Genomic DNA, 26,742 nt, shown 5'->3' with positions numbered 1-26,742 from the left:
AGGGTTACAAGTATTCTGCCCCAGCAGGTGTCGCGCGCAACTTGCGTGCGACATCCTAGCGCAAGTGATTAGGTTGTGCTGCTATGGGCAGCGCAACTAATTGTCTTGCGCGCGGCTTTATGATAAGATTCGATTTTATATTTTTCGTATAATTCTGAATCTTTCGCAGCGCAACTCTGGAGGTTGCGCTATTCAGTTGTGTGCGGCAGCCCTGTGGAACTATTTGAGATGCGCGCGGCTTTTTCTGTCGCAACATTAAAATTTAACCTAGGCGCTCCTAAATCCGTCATTATTCGGTTTTAAGCATGGGCTTAAGCCTAATTATGATCGGTTTTAGTTAATTGGACCTTTGTTTTGGCTTTTATCTTTAATTCAAGCTAGTCTTTTGTGTTTTGTGGCATAACCAGTTCTCCATAAGTATTCTTCACTTTGATCCAACACGAAAATGGTTTTATTTATCATCATTGCACTTATTGTCGGGACAGGAGGCCAAAAGCATATGTCTACAGGCGCCACGTTCTTCCAATACCGAGCTAGAAATCAGCCTTCTTGTTTCAACCAGTTCTAGCACTGTTGGCTCGATTCTACTTCCTAATTGAGTTTTTCTCATTTTTCTGAAACCCATATGTTTTCTACATATGGACATAACCCTCAGGGAATTCATGCTCCATCTACCCGATTGAACGCCCTGAGCAAAAAGGGTACATCCGAGAATGTTGAATTCACCAAACCATAGAAGCGAGTTTAGCTCGCGGGTCCCATCCACACGCGCCAACCCTTCCAAAGGTAAGGCTTCTAAACGGTGCATCCGGACTCATAACCATGGACCCTCTTTGACTAACCCATATCCCAAACTTTAGAGAACTAGAGCCATGGTTAGGTTGCAAACTTATTGCATCATGTTGTGACTAGCTACTTGACTACTTGTGCATCTCTTACTTGTACATACTTATTATGTGACTAAATTAACCATTTGGTTTAACTTGTGTTTTTAAATAAGTCTTAATAAACTAAAAAATGACTAAAGGGCTTTGCTTAATTAATTGATTAATTGATTTGAGCTAAAAAAATGTCTAAAATCGAGTTATAGTTCCTTTAAGTCAACCCGGATTTTTAATTCCGTATACTGCACAAGCGTTAACCTGTTTTGGTTATAGTCGGAGTTCTAGGAAGATTTACCAGTCGCTATGGATATATATCCCCGAGTTTTATCTTTAATTTGGCGTTGGTTTCATCCTAATCAGAGTCACAGATCAAAAGTTATGACTAATATACCACAGCCTGTCCAGTTTAATGCATATACATGAAGTCTTAACTTGGTCTTTGCTTGAGTCTAGTCACATACTCTAGCCACATGGTCATGACACAAGTCTTAACATGTCACCTACACTCACTAGTCGTAGCACATTCTTTGTGTATATGTCACCATGACCATGTCTTAGGTTCATGCATGAGTCGGTTTTTTCCGTCATTTGAGTTGGGGGTACATTCTATTCCTAATTTTTTCATATCTCTCCATCTACATCATCTTTCCCTTTTATACATGCTTTCTCCATATCACAACCTTCATTCCTCCTACCTTCTTTCATCCATGCATGTTGAATCGAGTTTGAGTCATGTGATTGACAAAAAAAAAAAAGGGTATTGATCTAACAAATGCACAAGGCAAGCTTCTTACCAAGATGTCATGCTTTCTTCTTCTTTCTTTCAAACCGTTTCCCCAATAAGTCTAGCATAGAAACCTTTTATTTTCCTTATATCTTACTTAGTAGATTTTTCTTTTTCCCTTTTAATAAAATGAGAATTTATTTTCTTGCATATGATCATTTCATTACATCGCTATAAAAATAATAAAAAAAAAAATGCATGTCAAACTAAGCACAAGGTATACCAATGATTTGAGGCACCCCTTGTAGCCACATCATATCTCCTTTCCCCTTTCAAATATACAATCCTTTTTGATGAACCACTTTGAGCCTCGTCTAACGATAGACCCTTTCTTTATTCAAACCACATCTACCTAACCTTGGGATGGGATAGTGTGCAACTTATACAATTTTGAAAAGCTTGAGTGATTTCAAAAGATCAAAATTAATAAAAAAAAAAAGCAATTAAAAAAAATAATAAAAGTGTACAAAAGGGCAAGTGTTCCAATGTCTTTGATATGAAAATGTCTTCGATATGAACACGTCTCAGATTGCGTCTCTTATCGAGTGCTCGGTACCGTGTCTGAGAAACATGAATGCCAAGTGACTGATAGACTGTATGATCGGGATTGCCCACACTTATAAAAAAGGTTCAAAATAAAAAAAAATGCAAAAGCAAAAAAAGGAAAGAGAGCTTAAAAAGAGTTAAAACCCTCAAGCATAAAAATATAAAGATTAAAAAGCAAGGTTGCACACCTTGGGGGCTTATCTAGGGTGTTGAGCCTTTATCCCCTTCTTATTCAAACCTTTATCCTAACCACGTTACAACCCTTCAAAAGACCTTTTTGAGGTATACACACACTTGTGCGAGGTTCGGCTAGAGCTACGTATGGCCTGATTCCTAACGGATACGTAGGCAACCTCACATTAATGTGCGACCGTAATAAAAATTCATTCATTCATATCTACTTTCATAAATGATCATATCAAGGGATCCCCTATTCTCATCCCTATCTACTTAGAGCTAGACTTGGGGGCTTAACCCCTACATTATTAGCCTACCAAGCCTAAGAGTCACGACCATTTGACTCTTTTCAATATATTTTCACACACTTAGCCTTTGCGGCCTAATCTTAGTGTCACTTTCACACACTACTGTAGAAATCTACTTTTGGCCTCCTGTCCCAATAGGAAGTGTTCGTAAACCTAAACCTAATCCTTCCCTATAATTACGAGCTTAAACCGAGGCTTAGAGAGACAGAAATTAACCTAAAACTCTGGCGAAATACTTGTGAACTTGTGCAACCTAGCCCCTCTTGTCCTAAACACTCACCCTTTTGATATTTTGTTACTACGGTGGAGGTTCCCCGACAAGAAGGAGTCCATAAGTGTTCTTAACGGAGATCTTGCAAAGAGAAGTGGTAAATTCCCGAGCACTTTGTTAAATCACATTTATTTTCTTGTTTAAAAGGACATTAATTAATTAATTAGTGTTGTTTGATCACCTTTAAAAAAATTAATTAAACAATTCCACATAGTATCTTACGTTAAATAAAGATTAAAATTGAATTAAATAATTGTTGATTGATCACTTAAGCCAAGGCGAATACTGTTTATTTTCTTGTCCTTTTATCGAATTTGATTAAATAAGAATAACGACATTAGAATGTAATTCCTACGTGAATTAATGCTAGTAAATAAAACCAACTGACATAGTTCTAGGTATCGCGTTGCATATATTATTTGGTGATGAAATTGCAAAAACGAAGAGCTAGTAGTGGCTGCACTAGGGCTAGGATAACGATTCCCCTGTAAAAGGAATGTTATTTTAATATCCTTGCTCCCGAACTCATTTCTTGTTTATAGATCAATTTGGGCATGGGTAAAGTTATGATTCGTGCTAATTATTCCATGAACTCCACATGGAAGAAAGGCATGAAAGAGGTTTATGAGTTTTCCTAAAACTCATTGGTGACTCCTATTTGTTTCTTACAAAAAAGCGTAATGATATAATCAATTCTAATTCAAGGTCCCTCAAACAGTCAGGAATTCAAATCCTACTACACCCTAATAAGTATAAAGTCCTAGGCTTTTAAGTGGCCATGGACATTTAAGGAGAGTACCCCTTACGATGGGATCACTCTCCTTACAGTGGCGACTCCACTTGGGACTTAGAGGTTACATGATTAATTCGTAGTTATGGTTCGAGGTTTCCAACACTAGGTTTCCTATGGGTTGTAACGAGAATTAACTTGGATAATCTCTAGTTAGAAAGTGAGACTTGAACGCATAATATCTTCCTTTTGCAAAAGAGTAAAAACCAAACAAGAAACATTGCATCATGCATAAGCGTAGCACACTTAAACCATTGGGGATTGGCACATTGACTAGGGGTCGCCAACACTAGGCCTTTATCCCGAAATCAATATTAATCATCCCACCCATATCGCCAAAAAAATGTTGGGAGGGCGATGCCATGAGTCAACACGTTGAGTGATTGATTTGTGCATCACTTCTTAAGATATGGTATCTTTGGACACCCAAGCCTTTTTGACCTTAGAACGACGTTGCGTGAATCTTTACTTATAGCATGCTTATGTGATTATGTGACTATATGCAACGTGTTAGGATAGTCTTCTTTTCTTTCTTTTTAGTTTGGTCTAGGTTCCCAATTATGAAGTTGTCTCTTCGTGATTTAGCGTCATATTAAAAGGAGTTGGAGAAGCTAGTTCTTCATTCTACAATGGGGAACAAGTATTTTGATGCAGAAAAGTTTGCTCCTCCCTCAGGACTTGCTCTACCGGAAAAGTTCGTAGCTACGGACTTGCCAATATTTAAAGTGACCAATAATCCACAAAATCATTTAATGTGTTTTACTGGAACTATGACACTAAAGGGAGTTGATACTAAGAACTAAAGGGAGTTGATCCTAAGCTTTATGCTTTGACTTTCCCTTTATCCCTAGACCCAACCGCGAGAGAGTGGTACTATGGGCTAGATCCAAAATTCAAGGCAACATGGGAAGATGTAGTTTCGGCTTTCATTACCCAATATGAGAGTAACGTAGAGTTTAAGTCAACTTTACGTGAACTCGAGATGCTTAAGCAAGGTGACAATGAAGGTTTCCTTGCTTTCTACGGTAGATGGCAAGAAAATGCGGCCCACCTTGCCCAAAGGCCACCTGAACTCGAGTTAGTACAAAAGTTCATTGACAACTGTCATGAAAAGTACAACAAACATCTACGTTACCTTGGTGTAGACACTTTTCAAAAGGTTTATTTTGTGGCTACTAGGATTGAAGATGATCTTGTTAAAGAAAAATCAAACAAACCTCATCATCACCATCAACCTAAGAATAACTACAAGAAGGGGAATGATAATGCATCATCCTTTATTGACGTATTTGCGACTTTCACGCAATACAATAACACAAATCGATATCATGATCCTAGAAAAAGATGGACAAAAGAAAGAAAGTTTACTCCATTTCCTGTAAGCTATAAAGAATTGTTAGAAAAATTAAATGAAAAAGGCTTACTTACGCCAACAGGGCCAAAACCACCCACTCCACCAGAAAGGAGATTTCCTCAATGGAATGGTAGTTCTTATTGTGCTTATCACAGAGGCATTGGACATGATACTTAACATTGCTATGTGTTAAAGCACAAAGTACAAGATTTAGTAGACGATGGGAGAATTCCCATGCCTAAACCTAACAATAATGCATCCCCCTTAGGGGTGTTTCACATCGATGAGGACCATTGATTAGGGGTAGTTTTAGAGTTATTTCCGTGTTTATTTTCCCTTATTTTCTCTTGTTTCCTTTTTAATAAAGTTTCTAGTTTATTTCTTAGCTTTAGTATGTTTTATTTTAATTTCTTTATTTAATTGGTTTCAAGTTTATTTTCGTATTTTATTTGCTTTCGATTTATTTTATTTCGTTCCTTTTCTTTGTTACTTTCATAGTTTGTATTAGTTTTAAGTTTATTTTGTTATTTATTTGATTTTATTTACTTGTATAGTTTTTAATTTTTATTAGTTTAGTGTTATTTCTCTTTTTCTATTTTACTTTATTTATTCCTAATTTATTTATTTCATTTTATTTGTCTTGATTTCTCCTCGTTTTGTGTTTAGGGTCCCGGGTTTCATGTCAAGTGAGTTTGGAATTCGGGGACGAGACAAAGTGTGTGCCTTTACTTTGCTTGCTGCTGCCCACCTCCTATCCTTCACCCACCTCTTTCTTAAACTCCACCACACCAATCAGAACCCCCCCTGCTCCAGCATAACAGTAGCAACCAAACCCACACATAACTCACCACTCCAGCTCCCACGCAACTGCACCACCGCAACAATCAACCAACACCCTGCAACACCAAGCTCCCCTACTCTAACAACCTAGCAAACGTAACAGCCACAAATCGCAGCCACCAACCTTTCCCCTGCTCCCTCACTCAACCAACCAACCACCAGCCCGCAACATCCCTCACACCAGCCACAAACCAGCAGCACCACCACTTACAACCAATTCACAAACCACCAAAACTCACACCAATTAACCTCCTTCGTCCACCCTTCGCGCAACAACACCACCAAAACCAGAGCAGCCCGCATCTCCAATTCTCCAGCCACCACTGCTGTCTCCAATCACCACCAATCACCCTTAATTGCAGCAGCCCTTCACCGCACCTCTTCCCTGCAATTCCCGGCCACCGCAAACCCAAATCAACCCCATCAATTCGCAAAAGCATCAACCAAATTCAGAGCAATTCAAGTTCATTTGGGTTCGAGCAAACCGCATAGGAGTTCGGTTGAAGTGCCAGTCAGAAACTTTCTAAGTTTTGTAAATTGAAGAGGTGTGGTCGAACACACCCATGTTTCGACCGAACCAACCCCGTAGTTCGGCCACACCAACCCATGGTTCGACCGAACCATTTCACGAGCTTCGCACATGATGTTTAATAAGATCGAACGGCTGATATTGAAGGTCAGCGAATTAAGGGCAGCGAATTAAGAAGAAATGGAATGAATTTGGGGGGGGGGGGGCGTCTGATGTTTTGATTTTGTGGATTTATTTTTCCTTTTTCTTTTATTTTTATTTCTTTTCCTTTCCCTCTTCTTATTTTGTTTCTGTAGTTTTATTTTATTTCTTTTTATTTTCCTTTTCTTTCTTTACTTATTTTCCTTCGTTTATTTTTCTTATTCTGGCTAGCTTAGTATAAATAACCAATTTTTGGGTAATTAGAAAAAACATTAAATATTCAATTAACATTTATTCTATTCTCTAATTAGTTTTTAGGAGAGCTTCTCTCTCTAGGTTTAGGTTAGGATTAGAGTAGTTTAGAGAGAGAAAGTGAGGGTTTCACCATTGTTGATCTTGGATATTGAAGAAGAAGATTGATCATCTTGTTTGTAGATTTTCACGTTCAATCAATGAGAATCTCCAACTCTCTCTCCTCTATTTTATTTTCTTTGCTTTGATTATTATTTTTGTTGTTGGTATTGCTTGTTAATCATGTTGATTCTTGATTATTTGTTGATTAATCTTGTTGTTATCATGATTAGTGAGTAATTCCCCCATTAAGGGGATGGTTGTGGTGTAGTTGGATCTTGAACATGTTTTAGGGTTTAGAATTGATTTATTTGTGATTAAAGTCTTTATATGCTTGATATTCTTTGATCTTCTTGCAAGTGCACATTGTTGGTTGATTAAAGGTGAGTCTTTGCTAACAAGGAACGAAAGTTGACTTAGTTAAGGTTCATTACTATCGATTGTTCTTTAATAGTACCTCCTAGTATATGGTTCTAATGTGGAAACATAGAGGCTATGTTAGGAGAAGCCAATTGACCCCGGAAGGCGGCTAGATTGGATCCTTTACTTTGATATTCGAGCATGTTTAGTTCATAATTAATTCAATTTCTATGCCTTTTTTTATGTTCAAGTGAATGCTACACCTAAACCATTTCTCTTAGTGTTTTATTTCTTGTTTTAGCATCTTTAGACTTTAGTTTATTTATCTCCTATTCCGGACTAGCTTAATTGTCGATAACATTTGGTGGTGTTTATTCGTTCCCTGTGGTTCGACCCCTATGCTTGCCTTATACTCGTATTAGGTTTGTTTAGGTTGTATAAATTGTATTTGATCTAGGGATAGACAATTGACGACGCGTTTATTCCCTTGTCAAATTGGCGCCGTTGCCGGGGAATGGCTTCCATTACCGTTTTGTTATCTTATTGAGACTTGTCCATTGTATATAATTTTCATTCTATTTGTTGGTTTTTATTTGTGTTGCTTTATTTGAAAAAAAAAATGGCTTATATTTCTATTCCTCAATTTGATAATGAACCGTTTTGAGTGTATTTCAATAGACTTGAGGATTTCCTAGATGGTGTTAAAGGTTTTACCAAGGGTGATTATTATGAAACCATTAATTTTGGATTAAATGAGCATTTTAGAGGAGTAGTTGACAATATGTTAAATGGTAGATTTCAAGACATGTCTTCGAATGAAGCTTGGGATTTCTATTCATGGTTAGCTAGGGATAATTATGATTAGGAGAGGGCCAATCATGAGACTTATATTCGGGATTCTCATGCTTTTAATTTTGATGCTAATTGTCATGATTTGTCTATTATGAATTCCCATGATGTGCTTGATGCTCCCCATAGTGACCATGTAATGCATGATTTTAACTCCCCTCCCTTTATAGCTCAATGTACATTCTAATGATGATGAAGTGCATGTTCTTTCTCATATTGCATCCGATTTTTGCATGAATTCTAAAGGTGTGCCCTATAGTCCCCTAGATGATTCCAATGATCAAGCTTTTGAATCGTCTATCCATGATGATTTGGACTCATTTGAGATTATGGCCCAAATATTTCTTGAGTTCCAAATGGTAGCCCATAACCTTATGAGTGAGTTCATTGATAAGGCTTCATTAGAATGAGATGAGTTTGAGAGAAATTTGCCCCCATTCACTCTTGATTTTGAGATGGTAGGCCTTAAGAAATTTAAGGGAGATGTTGTTCAAGGTTGTGAAAGGAGGTTGAGGTTGAATCCCTTGGAAATTTTGAGCTTGAGGGAGATGTAGAACGCGAGGGTTCTTCATTTCAGGATTCCATGATTGATTTTCATTCCCTCATTAGTGATGTGAGACCTTGTGATGAGGGATTAGCTACCCCTTTTTCCCTTTCTCATACACCTTTCTCCCAAAGGTTTAACCATATCTCCTACTATCCTATGTTCCTCCCTTCTTTTCTCAAAGAACCTCTTAGGGATCCTTTTCCTATCCATGCTTCCAAATCCCCCGACTCTTTCGTTGTTGATGAGGAAAAGAGTTATAATGTCAACCAAAAAGATTTTTGTGAGGAGAGTTTGCCTCCCTTTTTTTTCTTTTTCTTCTTATTTACTTGATTTTTCTTTTGATTCTTGTACCTTTTCTTTTCTCCCTTCTCTCAAGCATAAAGTCTCCTTGTACTTTATGTTTGTTTGTCATAAGAGCATCGTGTATGTTCTATTTCTTGATATGTTTGCCGGTGCATATGACAAGCTTTTGCGGTCTTTGTCGAGTTATTTACTAGATTGGTCATGCTTGGACGTTAAGCAAGCCTTTCTCGGGAATTAACTCGTGTTTTATTGCTTTCTTTTCTTCCTTTTACGCTTCTCATTTTTGTTTACTCTCTTATCTATGTGTATTGGTACTTGATGCATATACTCATGTGCAAGGATTTTGGATTGAGATCCTTGAGAAGAAGCACACCAATGATTGCTTGCATTTATAAAAGCAACAAAGATGAGGAATTAGATGAAAATGTGGACAATGTGCTCAATAGCGGGTTTCAATACCCACCTCACATTTGGTTTACTCTTTCCTTCTTCCCTCATCTTAAATTTGCTTTCTTAAATGCATGTGGATTGAATGAATTATGATTTGTTGTGTGGATGTGTTTTCTTTCCTCCCCTCCCTCCCACCCTTTTTGCCTTTATTTTAAGCATTAAGGAAAATGCTCCATTCTAACTTGGGGGAATAGCTATTCGCTAGCTTAGGGGGTTATCTATATCTCTTGGTGGTTTCTTAATCCACAGTCTCATGATTGCTTGATTTATTTCTCCCATACTTGCCAAAGTCTAATATTGAGATTGGTTTTCTATGTTTTGATGGCTGTGAGCGCCTTATTGAGTTTACTTTTGGTATTTGTACCTTAAATTGATCATGTTTTCATCTTGTACAATTGTATATGCATTCTTGAGTATTGTTGGTTTTGTGAATATTCGTGTGTATAGTGTCTTTCCATGGCATTCAAGTCAAGGTTTCAAAATGTTTTGTTTCAATATTGGACATATTTGGGCTTTAGCACCTATAGTACTCTCTTTCCTAGTTGTTAGAGGTTTTTGTGCACTTGGATGTCGGGGTCGGTTCACACATATATCATTGCCAAGGTAGTAGAACTTAAGGGCTATGAGACCTTAGCTCACTCGGTTGTGTGGTAAGATGGTTGTCGCTCGCTAGCTAGTTGAAGCTTTAAAGGTGATTTTTGCTATTCCACTACCGTCATTCTTGTGAGGATGTGTCTATATTGTTCTAGCCTTCTACATTTCTTGCATGTGTGGCGTTTGGATCCTAGGCATTGTTAGCTCATATCGAGAATTTGATTTGATTCTACCCGTGATCGAGACCGAACCAACCTAGGGGAAGATGAAGGCAATTAGGATTTTTGTTCTATTTTATTATTCTCCATTATTTTTTCTTTTGCATTTGCTCAATTTGTACCCCAATTTGAACCATTTTCCCTTCTTTGGCATAACCACATTACAAACTGTTAGTTGAGACGAACACTAAAAGAGGGGGGAGAATTGTAGGTGAGTTCCTAGTGACTAGTTTTTCAAATATAAAACAGAATAAAATAGGAACTTGCAATGCACACAGGATTTTACGAGGAAACCTTCTAGTGCCCAACTAGAAGTAAAACCTCGACCCTACCTTAGGGATTTCGAACACAAACAATTTCACTATAATAGGGCAAACACCAAGTTACAACCAATTATAATCAAACCTCTACTCACAAGTTCCTGAACGATCTTGCTACAGAATAGGATTCTATTCTACCCAGTCTAAGTCCCACACTCAGACTTTCTCTCGTACTCCCTAAGAACATATCTTCTCAACTTCTCAACAGAAGCTCTCTCCCTGTATGCAATGATAACAAAAACACTCTCACCCAAATAACCCAAACCAATTACAAGTAAAGACACCTAGTATATGATCGGCAAACTATGCATGAAATCCGAAACTAATATGACAAGATGATAAGCTTGGCAAACTTACACAATTAAAGCTCTGTAAATTCTTCACGCATAAAACTCACAAAAAACCTAAACTCCTTTTTTTATCTACTATTTATACAAGCATTACTTGTATATCAAGTAGGTTTTCTTAAAGATAAATAAGTTAAACTTAACTTATCTTTATACACGGTTTTTATGTAAATCGTTTAGAAGAAAATCTTTTCCGAAAAATAAGATAGAAAGATTTAGTTAAAAAGCATAATATCTTTTTAACAAACTGATTTTAAGAAATAAACATTTAAAGAAAATCTTTTTCGAATTCTATCTTTTATCTTTTCCGATTTTAATTTATTTGCCAAGCTAACTTGCCACGCTTCTAGTAGACTTCATGCATATCCTACTTAACATATTTAACAATGAATCTATAATATAAAATCTTAAATAAATCATTGTTGCTCCGCGCTCCTGTACTGGTAGTTTTACTTGGGCTCCACGCTTACTAAGTTCCTCCAAAGATCTTAGCCAGCCATCTTCAAGTTCCTGTAAAGGAACGTTCCTGTTAAGGAACTCAGTTCCTGTGAGGGAACACATCTTCTATTTCGAATAACCTTCTTGAATAAAGAACTTCTTCAAGTCTTCTTAGTTTCAGTTACTTCTTTCATCTCCAAGATCAATTTCACCTAAACTAAACAAACACTTGAAAAACCTTTATTAAATGATTTTGCTGTAGTTTAAGTTCCTCATCATCAAAACCTTTAAACATCAACAATTTCCCCCTTTTTGATGATGACAAACTTAAGCAAACTCTAGAGAAAGTTAAAACAAAATAGAAGGACGTATTTTTGTATTTTTGATTTATAAACAAAAAGTAAGCACACAACTGAATTAAAAACAGAAAACAAAAATAACTAAGACAGAAAGTAAACTAATAATCTATCACCATCATACCAGAAGAAAGTTCTAGTACTTAATCAACTGGAACCCAGAACAACTTCATCCTCCATGTTTGCTTCCTCTTTTCCCCCTTTTGGCATTATAAAAAAGTCCTGCTTTTTCAAGTGTATTAAGCATCTATCCACAGCCCCACAAGCAATTCATCGAGTGTGGGAAACTAAAGGCAGCGCTGCTAAACAACCTCAAGTAAATTCTACCCTTCAGCATAAGTGTTCAAAATACACATAAACACACAAGTATAAGCAGAGTTAAAACATTTCATTAAAGACCAAAAGATTTATCATCCAGTTGAACAATTTAGAAAATTTACAAACAAAATTAATTGTTCAAATACTAAAAATAGAAATTAAAATTGTTCATGACTGAAACAGAGAAAATAGGCTAGGCTGAATATGAAATAGGGCAGGCTAGGTTTCATTGAACTCCAGAATTTTCTTGAAGTCCTCCTTTGTCTGTTGTGCAGAGGTCTCCAAATTTTCTTCAACACCCTTGAGTTTCACCAGGAACTCCTCCTTCTGTTCCTGTAGAGCCTTGTTCAGTTCTTGCTCTTGAAACTCCTTTTGCTCTTGAAGTTCCTTGTTTTGTTTTAGCACCATCATCCTGAGTTCCTTTAACTCCTTCCCTTGCTCCTGTACCAACTTTTCCAGGGTCAGCACCTGAAGCTTTCCAGCAGAATCCTTCATTTGACTTTCAACCCGTTCCATTCTATCCACTAACTCAGCAACTTGCCCATTGAGGATATCTTCCTCAGCATCCAACTCCAGTGGCTATTCCATACTGGTTTGAGGAACAACACTGGCAGAAATCCTCCTGCTCTTTCTTACAGGCTGCTCAGATACAGCCTTTTCCTTCCTCTTCCCTGTCACTTTCTCTTTCTAATTCTCTCCCTTCTCTATTTTCTGAATTTTTCCTTGCACCACTTCCAAACTTAACCCAGCCAGGGTTTCCTCATTAATCACATTTTCTGGCTTTTCATCCAAAGCCCCATATTTACCCTTCAGAAATAGTCCAGCATTCTCAAATACAGTGGACAAAATGGCTACATACCCCACTTTTGTCCTACTAGGAACACAGTGTGCTAAGTGCTGGTACATTAAAGAAAGAAAATTGACCTTAATCTTCTTTGAAATATAGAAAATTACTGCCATATCCATCAAGCATGCTTCCCCCTTTTTAGCAGTCCTAGGCAGAATAGTCTTCTTTACCAAATTAAACAGCAGCTTGTTTAAGGGACTAAGATCATTATGACTCATGACCTTCTTCCCTCTCTCACAACCTAAGGCCTCAACAATATCACCAGATAAATAGCTACCTACATTTACACTTCCCTTTCCCTTAATATAAGTGTCATACCCCTCAGTAGGAGTTTTCAGAATTTTACCAAGGGTTTCAATGTTCAATTCGATTTTTACTCCATTAACGACACTTGAAATTATCCCTAATTTTGCTTGAAAATTTTGGCAAAATTCAGTCATAGCTACAGGATACATATAATTTGCTAACACTCTTGACAACAGAAATTCCCAACCTTGAAACTTAATTAAATCAAGAAATTCGAGAAATCTTGCTTTTCTACACCAAACATCAATGCCATGACCAACTACAAACCTTCCAGAAAGTTCCTCTTGATCAGTCACTTCCTCTTCTTCATCTTCCTTTTCAAATTCTTCCTTTTCTGAATTGTTCTCCTGCTCTTTATCTTCTTCTTCTCCCTCACTCATCTCTTCTTCTACTTTATTCTCCTCTGTTGTCTCGTTTGAGTTTTTCCCTTGAGCAAACTCGTCAACTTCCTCAATTTGCTCTTTAAGAGATTTTTCACTTTGTTTCCTTTCTTTCCACTCTTTTTGTCGTTGAAGAATGCTTGAAACCGAAGAATCTCCTTGATCGCTTTTACTTTCAACTTCTTTTGGTTTCAGAGGAGATTTTTTCCTAGGGTTTTCGGGAGTTTTGTTTGACATAGAAGATAATTTGTAGTTTACCATGGCTAAGGGAGAAGTTTCTTCTTGAATTGTGTTTTCAAAGTGTTGTGATTCTTCTGAGGAAATAAATTCAGCAATGATCACCATTGATGCTTCAGGAAAGGTTTTTATGCAAGGTTGAAAAAGTTTTTACTGAGAAGGGTTTAATTTGATTTGATAGTGAGGTGAAAGAAGTGGGTGAAATAAGCTTTTATAATAAATGAAGCGGTGTGAGGGAATTTAGGAAGTTTCACTGTTCAGTCATTAATTGAACAATTTCAATTAATTTTTCAAATTTCAAATTACTGGATGATTCTTTCAAAAACTTAACTTTCCAAATTCAATTTATCTTAAACGAAGTTTCTATAAAACACAATTGGTACACGCTTTTTACATATGTGCAATGTACAAATTTAATAACCTATACCATTGAGCAAGTTAATGAACTTACCTTTGGTAGTTAACAACGGTGACACTTTAGCTATGTTTATCACACCAAGGTTTTGGTAGAAGCTCTTTTGGCTTTATTTACATTATTTTTGACTTTGTCATATCTTGGAACTTCAGAGACTAGTACTTCAGCTTAATCATCCCAAGTTCCAGTCTTAATTTCTTAAATCTTTCTCTATTCAAGGGCTTGGTTAGAATATCTGCAATTTGATTTTCAGTTTGACAAAATTCTAACTTTATATTCCCTTGCTCCACATTATCTTTTAGAAAGTGATGCCTAATGTGGATGTGTTTTACCTTTGAGTGTTGAACTGGATCCTTAGAAATACATATAGCACTAGTATTATCACAGTAAATAGGTACACATTCAAAAATAATTCCAAAATCTCTGAACGGTTGTTTTATCCATAGAACTTGTGAGCAACATGCTGCCGCTGCCACATATTCAGCTTTTGAAGTAGATAAAGCAATTGTATTTTGCTTCTTGGAACCCCAAGAAACTAAACAGGGACCTAAAAATTGTACCATACCTGAAGTGCTTTTTCTATTAATCAAATCACCTGCATAGTCAGCATCAGTAAAACTATTTAAATCAAAAGAATCACTTCTGGGATAGAAGAGACTCAAATCATCAGTTCCTTTCAAGTATCTTAGAATTCTTTTTACTGCTGTCAGGTGAGACTCCTTTGGATTTGCTTGGAACCTGGCACACAGACCTACACTAAAAGATATGTCAGGTCTGCTAGCTGTTAAGTAGAGTAGTGAGCCTATCATACCTCGATACATAGATTGATCAATGCAGGTTCTAGATGGATCTTCATCTAATCTAGTGGCAATTCCCATAGGAGTATTATTGGTTTTGGCATTTTCCAACTTGTATTTCTTGATCAGTTCCTTAATATATTTTTGCTGATGAATCATGATTCCCTCTTCAGTTTGCTTGATTTGCAAGCCAAGAAAGAAATTTAATTCTCTAGTCATGCTCATTTCAAATTCTCCACTCATAAGGTCAGCAAAATACTTGCATAGAGATTCGTTAGTTGCACCAAATAAAATATCATCAACATAAATTTGTACAACTAAGATATCAGTTCCATTTTACTTTAAAAACAAAGTTTTATCAATTTTCCACGTTTAAAACTATTAGCCAAAAGGAACTTAGATAATCTTTCATACCATGCTCTAGGAGCTTGCTTTAACCCATAAAGAGCTTTGTCAAGCTTATAGACATGGTTTGGGAACTCTGGATTTTCAAACCCAGGAGGCTTTTCCACATAGACTTCCTCATTTAAATATCCATTTAAGAAAGCAAATTTAACATCCATCTGGTACAACCTAAATCCCATATAAGCAGCAAAAGTAATGAGTAAACGAATAGCCTCTAACCTGGCTACTGGAGCAAATGTCTCTTCATAGTCTATTCCTTCCTGCTGGTTGAAACCTTGTACAACTAGTCTTGCTTTGTTCCTGACAATAATACCATGTTCATCTAGTTTGTTTCTGAATACCCATTTTAGTCCAATGAACTTCTTATCTTTTGGTCTAGGTTCCAGATGCCAAACTTTATTTCTTTCAAATTCATTTAATTCACCCTGCATAGCATTAATCCATTCAGCGTCAGTTAAAGCTTCAATATAATTCTTAGGTTCCATGGAGGAAAGGAATGCACTGAATGCACAGAAGTTCCTAAGCTGAGATCTGGTTTGAGTTCCTTTTGTGATATCACTCATGATTACATCAACTAGATGTGATTTCTGATATTTCCAAGTCTTGGAATGAAATCCTTGATTGGATACAATTTTTCTTCATCATTGTTGACTGGTTCTTCTGTAGAAACTTGTTCATGGAACTTAGTTTGAACTTCTTTAGGTGTTTCCACATTTTTGTCTTCATTATGAACATCAGTCTGTTCTTGAAGTGGAGTTCCTAGTGCATTCTCCATCTCCGGTTCAGCATTTGCTTCAGGATTCGTTACTTCAGCAATTTCAACTTGTTGTTTCTACTGTGATGCTGGTTCCTCATATGGGTTCTGCTTACGCACAAGTACAATTTCGAAATCATCATCACAATCCTATACATCAACCAAATGTTCAGTTTCATCAAATATAATATGTACAGACTCCTCAACACACACAGTCCTTTTATTATAGACTCTGTAAGCTTTACTATTCGAGGCATATCCTAGGAATACTGCCTCATCAATACGTTCATCAAATTTACCCAAGTTCCTTTTACCATTATTATGTACAAAGCATTTGCATCCAAAAGATCTAAAGTAGGAAATGTTAGGCTTTCTCCCTTTCATAAGTTCATAGGGAGTTTTATTGGTGATGGCCCTAACAGATACTATGTTAAGTATATAACATGTTGTGTTTATTGCTTCGGCCCAGAAGTTCTTAGGCAGCCTGCTTGATATCAACATTGTCCTTGCCATGTCTTCAAGGCTCCTATTCTTGCGTTCCACCACTCCATTTTGTTGTGGAGTTCTTGGGGCAGAGAAGTTGTGATCCATACCATACTCAGTACAGAATTCATCAAATTTTGAATTCTCGAATTCTGTTCCATGATCTGATCTAAGATGTATCAATTGATTGCCTATTCTTCTCTGTTCTTTCTTTACAAAAACAACAAACTCATCAAACGTTTCGTCCTTACTTACAAGAAAGAAAACCCAAGTGAACCTTGAAAAATCATCAACAATAACCATTACATATTTCTTACCACTTTTACTTTGGATTCTCATTGGACCACAGAGATCCATATGAATGAGTTCCAAAGGTCTTTTGGTACTTACCATCTTTTCGGACTTGAAGGAAATTCGGGTCTGTTTTCCTCTAGCACAAGCTTCACACACTTTGTCATACAGGAACTTAATGCAAGGAAGTCCTTCCACTAAGTTCTTAGATCTTATTTTATCAAGTAAAGAGAAGCTTGCATGGCCAAACCTTCTGTGCCATAAAAGAGGATCATCCTCAATAACACTAAGACATGTTAAACTGTTGTTAGGAACCTCATTAAGGTCCACAATATATGTGTTCCCTTTACGAGTTCCTTCCAAAATAATGTTCCCACTGTCATTGTGGATGATTCTACACTTATTAGAAGTAAAGCTAACAGAATTACCTTTATCACAAAACTGTGAAATACTTAACATATTGTGTTTGAGGCCCTCGACTAAAAATACATTATCAATGGCATGGGAACGTGACCTTCCTATCTTTCCAATAGCAATTATATCACCTTTCATATTATCACCAAAGGTCACTGTTCCACCATAGTAGGCATCCAGTGAGAGAAATCTAGATTTATCTCCAGTCATGTGCTTAGAACAACCACTGTCGAGGTACCAAGTGTTGTTCCCCTTCACTGGAACCTGCAAGAAGAATTAAACGTTAGAGTCAGGAACCCAGGTTTCCTTGGGTTCTTGTGTAACAGGAGTTGATTCATTTTTCTTGATCCAGATTTGTTCTACATGTTTGACATTCTTCTGTGTGCTTTGTTTTTTCTTAGGACACTTAACCTGCTTATGTCCTGTATTGCCACAGAAATAACAAACCATGCTACTAGGCAAGTTAACATACTTATTTTCTTTCTGGAACTTGTTTTTAAAACCTAAACCTTCAGTATTCTTGGTTTGAGCCTTAGTAATCCAATCAGGAACTCTATACTCTATTGGTTGCTTACCTTTCCTAGCTCTCTCAAGTTTCCCCTCAAGACATGCCTTATCCGTTTTTAAATTTTTCAAATCATGTTTTAATTTTTCAAAATTCGGATAATCAGTAGGTGAAGGAACTTCAGAGTTAGGAGTATCGACACTAAATTTTAACAAAGACAATTCCACATTCAGAAGTATGTTATCTTGTTTCAGATTCTCTATAGTCTCTTTTAAATTTTTATTATCATCAAACAGACTAAAGAACTTGTATTGAATGTCAAACTTCATGTTATCAACCCATTCACTGTTCTCTTTGTAAGTAACTAAAGCTTTATCACTTTGATGTTTGGATCTATGTAATTCTTTTAAATCTTCTTGAATTTCCAAAACAGTATTTATTAGATTCTCTTTAGATAGATGTTTTAATTTATTGTAAGAGAACCATACCTCAGACTCAAGCTCCTTTAGTTTGGCAGCTTCATCAGTTTTTGCCATTAAACATAAATGAGCAGTTTCTTCTAATGGTTGGTCCTCCTCTTCTTCTGAATCTGTATCTCCCCAAGCAGCTAGCATGGCTTTCTTCACATTGTCCTTGGTGAAGTAAGGCTTATAGACTTTTGACTCTTTGGATTGTTCTTTTCCTTTTGTCTTTCCTTTCTCTCCATCCTGTACAGGAAAATCCTTAATGAAGTGATCTTTTGACCCACACCTGAAGCACGTTGTGTTTCTGGAACTTGTGAATTTCTTGTTCCTGTCGAACTTCTTATTATTCATCATCTTTTTAAATTTCCTCACTAGCATAGCCATATCTTCCTCATCAACTTCCGATTCTTCTGAATCTTGAGCCTTAAGTGCAAGGCTTTTACTTCTGGAACTTTCAGTATTGGAACTCAGATGAAGTTCATGTGTCATAAATGATCCAGCTAGTTGTTCCATATTAAACTTGGTGAAATCCTTAGCTTCCTGCATAGCAGTATCCTTAGATCTCCAGCGTTCATCTTGTGGTAGACTTCTTAAGATCTTTCTTGCCTGTTCATCAATAGGAATATGCCTGCCAAGGGATTTCAGTTCATTACTAATATCATTGAATCTGGTAAACATCTCTTCTATGGTTTCTTTAGATTGCATTTCAAACCTTTCATACCTAGACATCAATAAATCTATTTTAGAACGTTTTACCTCGTTAGTACCTTCATGAGTTACCTGTAGCAAATCCCAAATCTGTTTGGCAGACTTGCATCCCATGATACGGTTATGTTCATGGGGTCCAAGTCCACAGTGCAAATACTTTATTGCTAAAGCATTCAGTTCAAGTTTCTGATAATCTTCTTTGTCAGAATCAGAAATAGATTTAGAAACTACCTCATGTTTGTCATTGGTTGCAGTTATTTCAAAATCACCAGTTTCAATAACACGCCAAACCTGGTAATTTTCAGCCTTCATGAAGATCTCCATCCTATTCTTTCAGTAGGCATAGAACTTACCATTGAACATAGGTGGACGTTGGGTTGAGTACCCTTCTTCAAGTTTCTCCTTGTAATTCATCTCTCCAGGAACTTACTCAGCAAAGTTATCTGCTTACAAGTGAGAACCTTGCTCTGATACCAATTGTTAGTTGAGACGAACACTACAAGAGGGGGGGTGAATTGTAGGTGAGTTCCTAGTGACTAATTTTTCAAATATAAAACAGTAGGAACTTGCAATGCACACAGGATTTTACGAGGAAACCTTCTAGTGCCCAACTAGAAGTAAAACCTCGACCCTACCTTAGGGATTTCGAACACAAACAATTTCACTATAATAGGGCAAACACCAAGTTACAACCTATTATAATCAAACCTCTACTCACAAGTTCCTGAACGAACTTGCTACAGAATAGGATTCTATTCTACCCAGTCTAAGTCCCACACTCAGACTTTCTCTCGTACTCCCTAAGCACAGATCTTCTCAACTTCTCAACAGAAGCTCTCTCCCTGTATGCAATGATAACAAAAACACTCTCACCCAAATAACCCAAACCAATTACAAGTAAAGACACCTAGTATATGATTGGCAAGCTATGCATGAAAACCCGAAACTAATATGACAAGATGATAAGCTTGGCAAACTTACACAATTAAAGCTCTGTAAATTCTTCACGCATAAAACTCACAAAAAACCTAAACTCCTTTTTTTCTCTACTATTTATACAAGCATTACTTGTATAGCAAGTAGGTTTTCTTAAAGATAAATAATTTAAAATTAACTTATCTTTATACACGGTTTTTATGTAAATCGTTTAGAAGAAATTTTTTTCCAAAAAATAAGATAGAAAGATTTAGTTAAAAAGCATAATGTCTTTTTAACAAACTGATTTTAAGAAATAAACATTTAAAGAAAATCTTTTTCGATTTCTATCTTTTATCTTTTCCGATTTTAATTTATTTGCCAAGCTAACTTGCCACGCTTCTAGTAGACTTCATGCATATCCTACTTAAGATATTTAAAAATGAATCTATAAGATAAAATCTTAAATAAACCATTGCTGCTCCACGCTCCTGTACTGGTAGTTTTACTTGGGCTCCACGCTTACTAAGTTCCTCCAAAGATCTTAGCCAGCCATCTTCAAGTTCCTGTAAAGGAACATTCCTGTTAGGGAACTCACTTCCTGTGAGGGAACACTTCTTCTGTTTCGAATAACCTTCTTGAATAAAGAACTTCTTCAAGTCTTCTTAGTTTCAGTTACTTCTTTCATCTCCAAGATCAATTTCACCTAAACTAAACAAACACTTGAAAAACCTTTATTAAATGAGTTTGATGTAGTTTAAGTTCCTCATCATCAAAACCTTTAACCATCAACAATTTCCCCCTTTGGACCTTTGCTTTATTTTCACCTTTATTAGTTTTTATGAAGCATTCTTGGGACTTGGTTTGTATTTTTGGTTAATGAAAGTGAGAAAGAGAATGAAAAAGAAGTGAAAAACTCAAATCTTGGTGCTTGTGATTATCTTTGTTATGTTGAATAGTTTTAGCAAATGAAAAGAAAAGAAAGGAAAGAAAGAAAAAGGCGCTCAAAGTTAAAAGAGGCGAGAGCAAAGAATAAAAAGAAAGAAAAAAAGAAAAAAAGAAAAAAAAAATATTGAGAAAATACAAAAATATTTGTTGTTTGGTTAAAAAAGAATAAGTTTGGGGGAGGAGTTGCTTTGTGATCTATTTCTAGAATTTTTTATTTGAAAGTTGGTAGTTTATTGGGTTTGAATTGAGGAATGATCAACCTTGCTTCACTTCTAAGTTTACCACCAATTTCCAAATTTATTTCCATACCCTTTACCCTAGCCTAAACGTTTCAACCCTTTTAAGACCTTTTAACCTTAGTGAGGTTTAGTTACTACCGGTTGAGGGTAATCAAGCCAAGCCTATTGAGCGAGCTATCGATGCCAAGATGTCAGGTAGCCTAAATATTTTTCATTGTTTATTTCTTCCGTTTCCTTCGAGGATTCTCGAGATATCACCTTAAAAGTGGATGCAAAACTAGTGAGGACGCGGAAGTTTGGTTGGAGTTAAGGAGGACTGTAAGTCCCTCTAAGTTCTCTACCCTTCGCATGATTTATGTGTGTACCAACCTTAGTTATTCTTTTGCTTGGCTACCTTTAATGTCTAGAAAGGATTGTATTCTTGTGCAATTAGCCCGTTGTTTGTGTTTGGTTTGGAATGTCAAAACTCGAGTTTTCTTGATTTCACCTTTGCCTTAAATGTTATGTATTGCCAAGAGTTGTGGGTTAAACCGCTTAGGAAACCCTCGCGAGAGCTTACTCGCCCTCTTTAGTGACATGGGGGTTTAAAGGGCTTGATGCATACGCTAAATGCATTCGTGATTCCTAAGACAGTGAGTTAGTGTACATTCTTTCTCTTTGTTTCTATTTTATTTCTTTTGCTTTCAATAATTCCATCTTGTTCTCTTTTGCCTTAGCTTTGCTCGAGGACGAGCAAAGGTTTAGCTTGGGGGAATTTGATGAGTGACATTTATGTCACTCTTAGGGAGTAGTTTTAGAGTTATTTCCGTGTTTATTTCCCCTTATTTTCCCTTTTATTCTCTTGTTTTCTTTTTAATAAAGTTTCTAGTTTATTTCTTAGTTTTAGTATGTTTTATTTTAATTTCTTTATTTAATTGGTTTCTAGTTTATTTTGGTATTTTATTTGCTTTCGATTTATTTTATTTCGTTCCTTTTCTTTGTTACTTTCATAGTTTTTATTAGTTTTAAGTTTATTTTTTTATTTATTTGATTTTATTTACTTGTATAGTTTTATTTAATTTTTATTAGTTTAGTGTTATTTCTCTTTTTCTATTTATTTTATTTATTCCTAATTTATTTATTTCATTTTATTTGTCTTGATTTCTCCTCAGTTTTGTGTTTAGGGTCCCGGGTTTCATGTCAAGTGAGTTCGGAATTCGTGGATGAGACAAAGTGTGTGCCTTTACTTTGTTGGCTGATGCCCACCTCCTATCCTTCACCCACCTCATTCTTAACCTCCACCACACCAATCAGAACCCCCCTGCTCCAGCAATAACAACAGCAACCAATCCCACACATAACTCACCACTCCAGCTCCCCTGCAACTGCACCACCGCAACAATCAACCAACACCCCGCAACACCAAGCTCCCCTGCTCTAACCACCTAGCAAACGTAACAGCCACAAACCGCAACCACCAACCTTTCCCCTACTCACTCAATCAACCAACCACCAGCCCGCAACTTCACCTTCAGCCATCCCGCAACATCCCTCACACCAGCCACAAACAAGCAGCAACACCACCTACAACCAATTCACAAAACACCAAAACTCACACCACCTCCTCCGTCCACCCTTTGCGCAGTAACACCACCAAACCAGAGCAGTCCGCATCTCCAATTCTCCAACCACCACTGCTGTCTCTAATCACCACCAATCACCCTTAATTGCAGCAGCCCTTCACCGCACCTCTTCCTTGCAATTCCCGGCCACCGCAAACCCAAATCAACCCCATCAATTCTCACAAGCATCAACAAAATTCAGAGCCATTCAAGTTCATTTGGGTTCGAGCAAACCGCATAGGAGTTCGGTTGAAGTGCCAGTCAGAAACTTTCGAAGTTTTCTAAATTGAAGAGGTGTGGTCGAACACACCCATGGTTCGACCGAACCAACCCCGTAGTTCGGCCACACCAACCCATGGTTCGAACGAATCATTTCACAAGCTTCGCACATGATGTTTAATAAGATCGAACGGTTGATATTGAAGGTCGAAGCAAGGATAGCCATTGATGGAGTTGATGAATGGTGATGAAAGTTAAGGGAATGGAATGAATTTGGGGGGGGGGGGGGGCGTCTGATGTTTTGATTTTGGGGATTTATTTTTCCTTTTTATTTTATTTTTATTTCTTTTCCTTTCCCTCTTCTTATTTTGTTTCTTTAGTTTTATTTTATTTCTTTTTATTTTCCTTTTCTTTCTTTACTTATTTTCCTTCTTTTATTTTTCTTATTTTTGCTAGCTTAGTATAAATATCCAATTTTAGGGTAATTAGAATAAACATGAAATATTCAATTAACATTTATTCTATTCTCTGATTAGTTTCTAGGAGAGCTTCTCTCTCTAGGTTTAGGTTAGGATTAGAGTAGTTTAGAGAGAGAAAGTGAGGGTTTCACCATTGTTGAGCTTGGATATTGAAGAAGAAGATTGATCATCTTGTTTGTAGATTTTCACATTCAATCAATGAGAATCTCTAACTCCCTCTCCTCTATTTTATTTGCTTTCTTTTGATTATTATTTTTGTTGTTGGTATTGCTTGTTAATCATGTTGATTCTTGATTATTTGTTGAATCTTGTTGTTATCATGATTAGTGAATAATTCCCCCATTAGGGGGATGGTTGTGGTGTAGTTGGATCTTGAGCATGTTCTAGTATTTAGAATTGATTTATTAGTGATTAAAGTCTTTATATGCTTTATATTCTTTGATCTTCTTGCAAGTGCACATTGTTGGTTGATTAAAGGTGAATCTTTGCTAATAAGGAACGGAAGTTGACTTAGTTAAGGTTCAATACTATCGATTGTTCTTTAATAGTACCTCATAGTATATAGTTCTAATGTGGAAACATTTAGGCTATGTTAGGAGAAGCCAATTGACCCCGGAAGGCGGCTAGATTGGATCCTTTACTTCGATATTCGAGCATGTTTAGTTCATAATTAATTCAATTTCTATGTCTTTGTTTATGTTCAAGTGTATGTTATACCTAAAGTCGAGCGTGCAATACATTACATAAGTAAAAAATTCATTCAATATGAAACAAAATATATCACATTGGAAAAGACAAGCCTAGCATTAGTGTGGGCAACCAAAAAATTACGACATTATATGTTACCACACACTACTCATGTGATTTCTCAACAAAATCCAATAAAGTATTTGTTTGAACAACCACCTATACAAGGAAGGATATCTAAGTGGTTGGTGATGTTGGCCGAATTTGATTTAAAATATATTCCTGAAAAATTAATGAAAGGGAAAGTAATTTCCAGCTTTCTGGCACAACATTCAATTCAAACAAGTCGTGCAGAAACTACTCATCTTTCGGATGAAGAGATTCTCATGACACAAGATGACAAATGGGTAATGTACTTTGACGGTGCGTCCAACCAAAAAGGATGTGGCGTAGGAGTGTTATTCATAAGTCCAGAGGGAGCACATACCCCAATCTTTGTTAAACTAGACTTTGAGGTTACTAATAATGCCGGAGAATGTGAAGCGTGCATTATTGGATTAGAAACAGCAGCTAGCATAGGTGTGCAAAAATTAGAGGTATATGGAGACTTCAGTTTGATTATAAATCATATACTAAAAATGGAAAATAAAGAACTCCACAATGATATTATACCAAGTGTTTCGGGGGTTTTTGTCCCTTGGGAGAGTTACAACACTGAGACTAGATTCAGCAAAGGACGCATGTACCTGCAAAGCAAAAGGACCGCCGGATGGTCGGTGGTCCGCCTCCGAAGATTAAGTTAGTAAGCGTTCGGTAAAAAAACGTGCGGAAGTAAAGTTTTATCTGCTCGGATTCCAAGCTCAGGTAAAGTGTTGTGTGTTCCTTGAAAACGACAGCTCTTTGATAAGTGACATGTTGTCTTGTATTGCGTGTATATTCTCTGTCTTGTCATTTATGTAAGAATGTCCCTATTTATAGGGTCCTTTTGGAAAGTGTGCCCTCCCTAGGATCTGGTGACCTAGGGATTAGGGCACGCCGTTTTTTAAGGGCCCCTTGGGATTTGGGCCTTGAAAGCCGCCAATCCCAGGGGGCAATATCTGCTCAACACGTGTCACCATCTGGATGGTCCAACTAAGTGCCCCTTCTAGTGACATGTGTCATGCTCTGATTGGGCCACTTGGCAGGGTATAAAATACCCAAATCATTTTCCCCTCACAGGGGTCACGTGTATTGCACGTGGCACCTGTGACAGGTGTAGTATCCGAGTGGTCGGATTCAAAAAGTTACTATTGGAGGGAAAATTTTTAGGGTTTACCCCCCTATAAATAGTAAGGTTTGACCCCCCCCCCCCTTAGATTCACACCTTTGCGAATCTTTGGAGAATCATGGACTTTTTGACTTAAAGAATCTCAAAATTCCCTAAGTGTTTTAACTTTTCAAACATCCGACACTCGGCCAACTGTCCGACCGTTCTTCAGCCAACCAAGCGTCTTTCACCCTTCTTCTAAAGGAAACGCCTGTTTTTTCTTTTACTCTTCATTTTCTCTCTCTCTTTTTTTTCGAAAAAATGGTTTCCCAATCGCATGCGGCACGACATAGGATAGTGATCAGCCGGTCACCGGGGACGGCTGAATCTAGAACTAGAAGTGCCGAATGGTTGGCCAAAGACCCTGCTTTGCGAACTTCTCCGAATCCGACCGTTTCCGTGTCTGTGCAGAACACTATGGCCAGAACCAAAAGAACAGCAAGACAATATAGCTCTGATGGAACTTTCTACCATTCGGATGGGTCGACTGTTTATTCAGACGGCTCAATAAGAGTGCCTCCAAGTGAGGTGTCGAGCATCCTGATAGCCCTTCTTATCTTCCTCCAACCACCACCTATTACAATTCGCCCACATCTAATGGAACTCCTAGTGATGGAATCTTGGGGGAGGCGAATGAACAATATCAACCCGGGCCTTCTGGACAGGCGCCGGAAGAGAGTCTGGGGGAGGACCCCGCTGGCACCAGTCGGCGGTCCGCTAGCTCTAATGAGAGCTCTGATGACGAGTCGGCCTCGTCATCTTCTTCAGAGAACGCCTCCATAACTTCGGAGGAGGCAAGAACGAAAATAGATTCTACCAGGGAGTCCCTGACAGTGGATAAGGAAGAAAGCTGGGCCGAACTGAGCGCTTCCAGGCGCTTGGAGAGAGCCCCCTACTATCATCATGTTCCGCCCAGCAGGCGGAGCTCCATGGAATCCGGCCTTGCCAATTTTAGGCGCAAGGTCGTTCTGGGCTATGGCTATACTTTGTCGGTCCCTAACAAGGACGACACCATTACCTGGCCGAGCCTGGCCAGCTATGAGGACAGAGCATTCGGCTGCTATGAAGCGACCTTCCAAGCTGGCCTTCGCATCCCTCTCCATCCGGCCGTGGAGAGGATCTTGGATGGATACCAATTGGGTATTTGGCAACTTGTACCCAACTCCTAGATTAATATTCTAGGGTACGTTGCCGCCTGTGAGATGCTGCAGGTGGAGGCGAGCTTTGAAGCGTTCGCCCACATGCACTATCTGAGCAGGGCGCCTGC

The sequence above is a fragment of the Chenopodium quinoa genome, unplaced genomic scaffold (genome assembly GCF_001683475.1).
Source record: "Chenopodium quinoa cultivar QQ74 unplaced genomic scaffold, ASM168347v1, whole genome shotgun sequence".
Classification (NCBI taxonomy): Eukaryota; Viridiplantae; Streptophyta; class Magnoliopsida; order Caryophyllales; family Amaranthaceae; genus Chenopodium; species Chenopodium quinoa.
Note: the sequence above shows the minus strand (reverse complement) of the source record.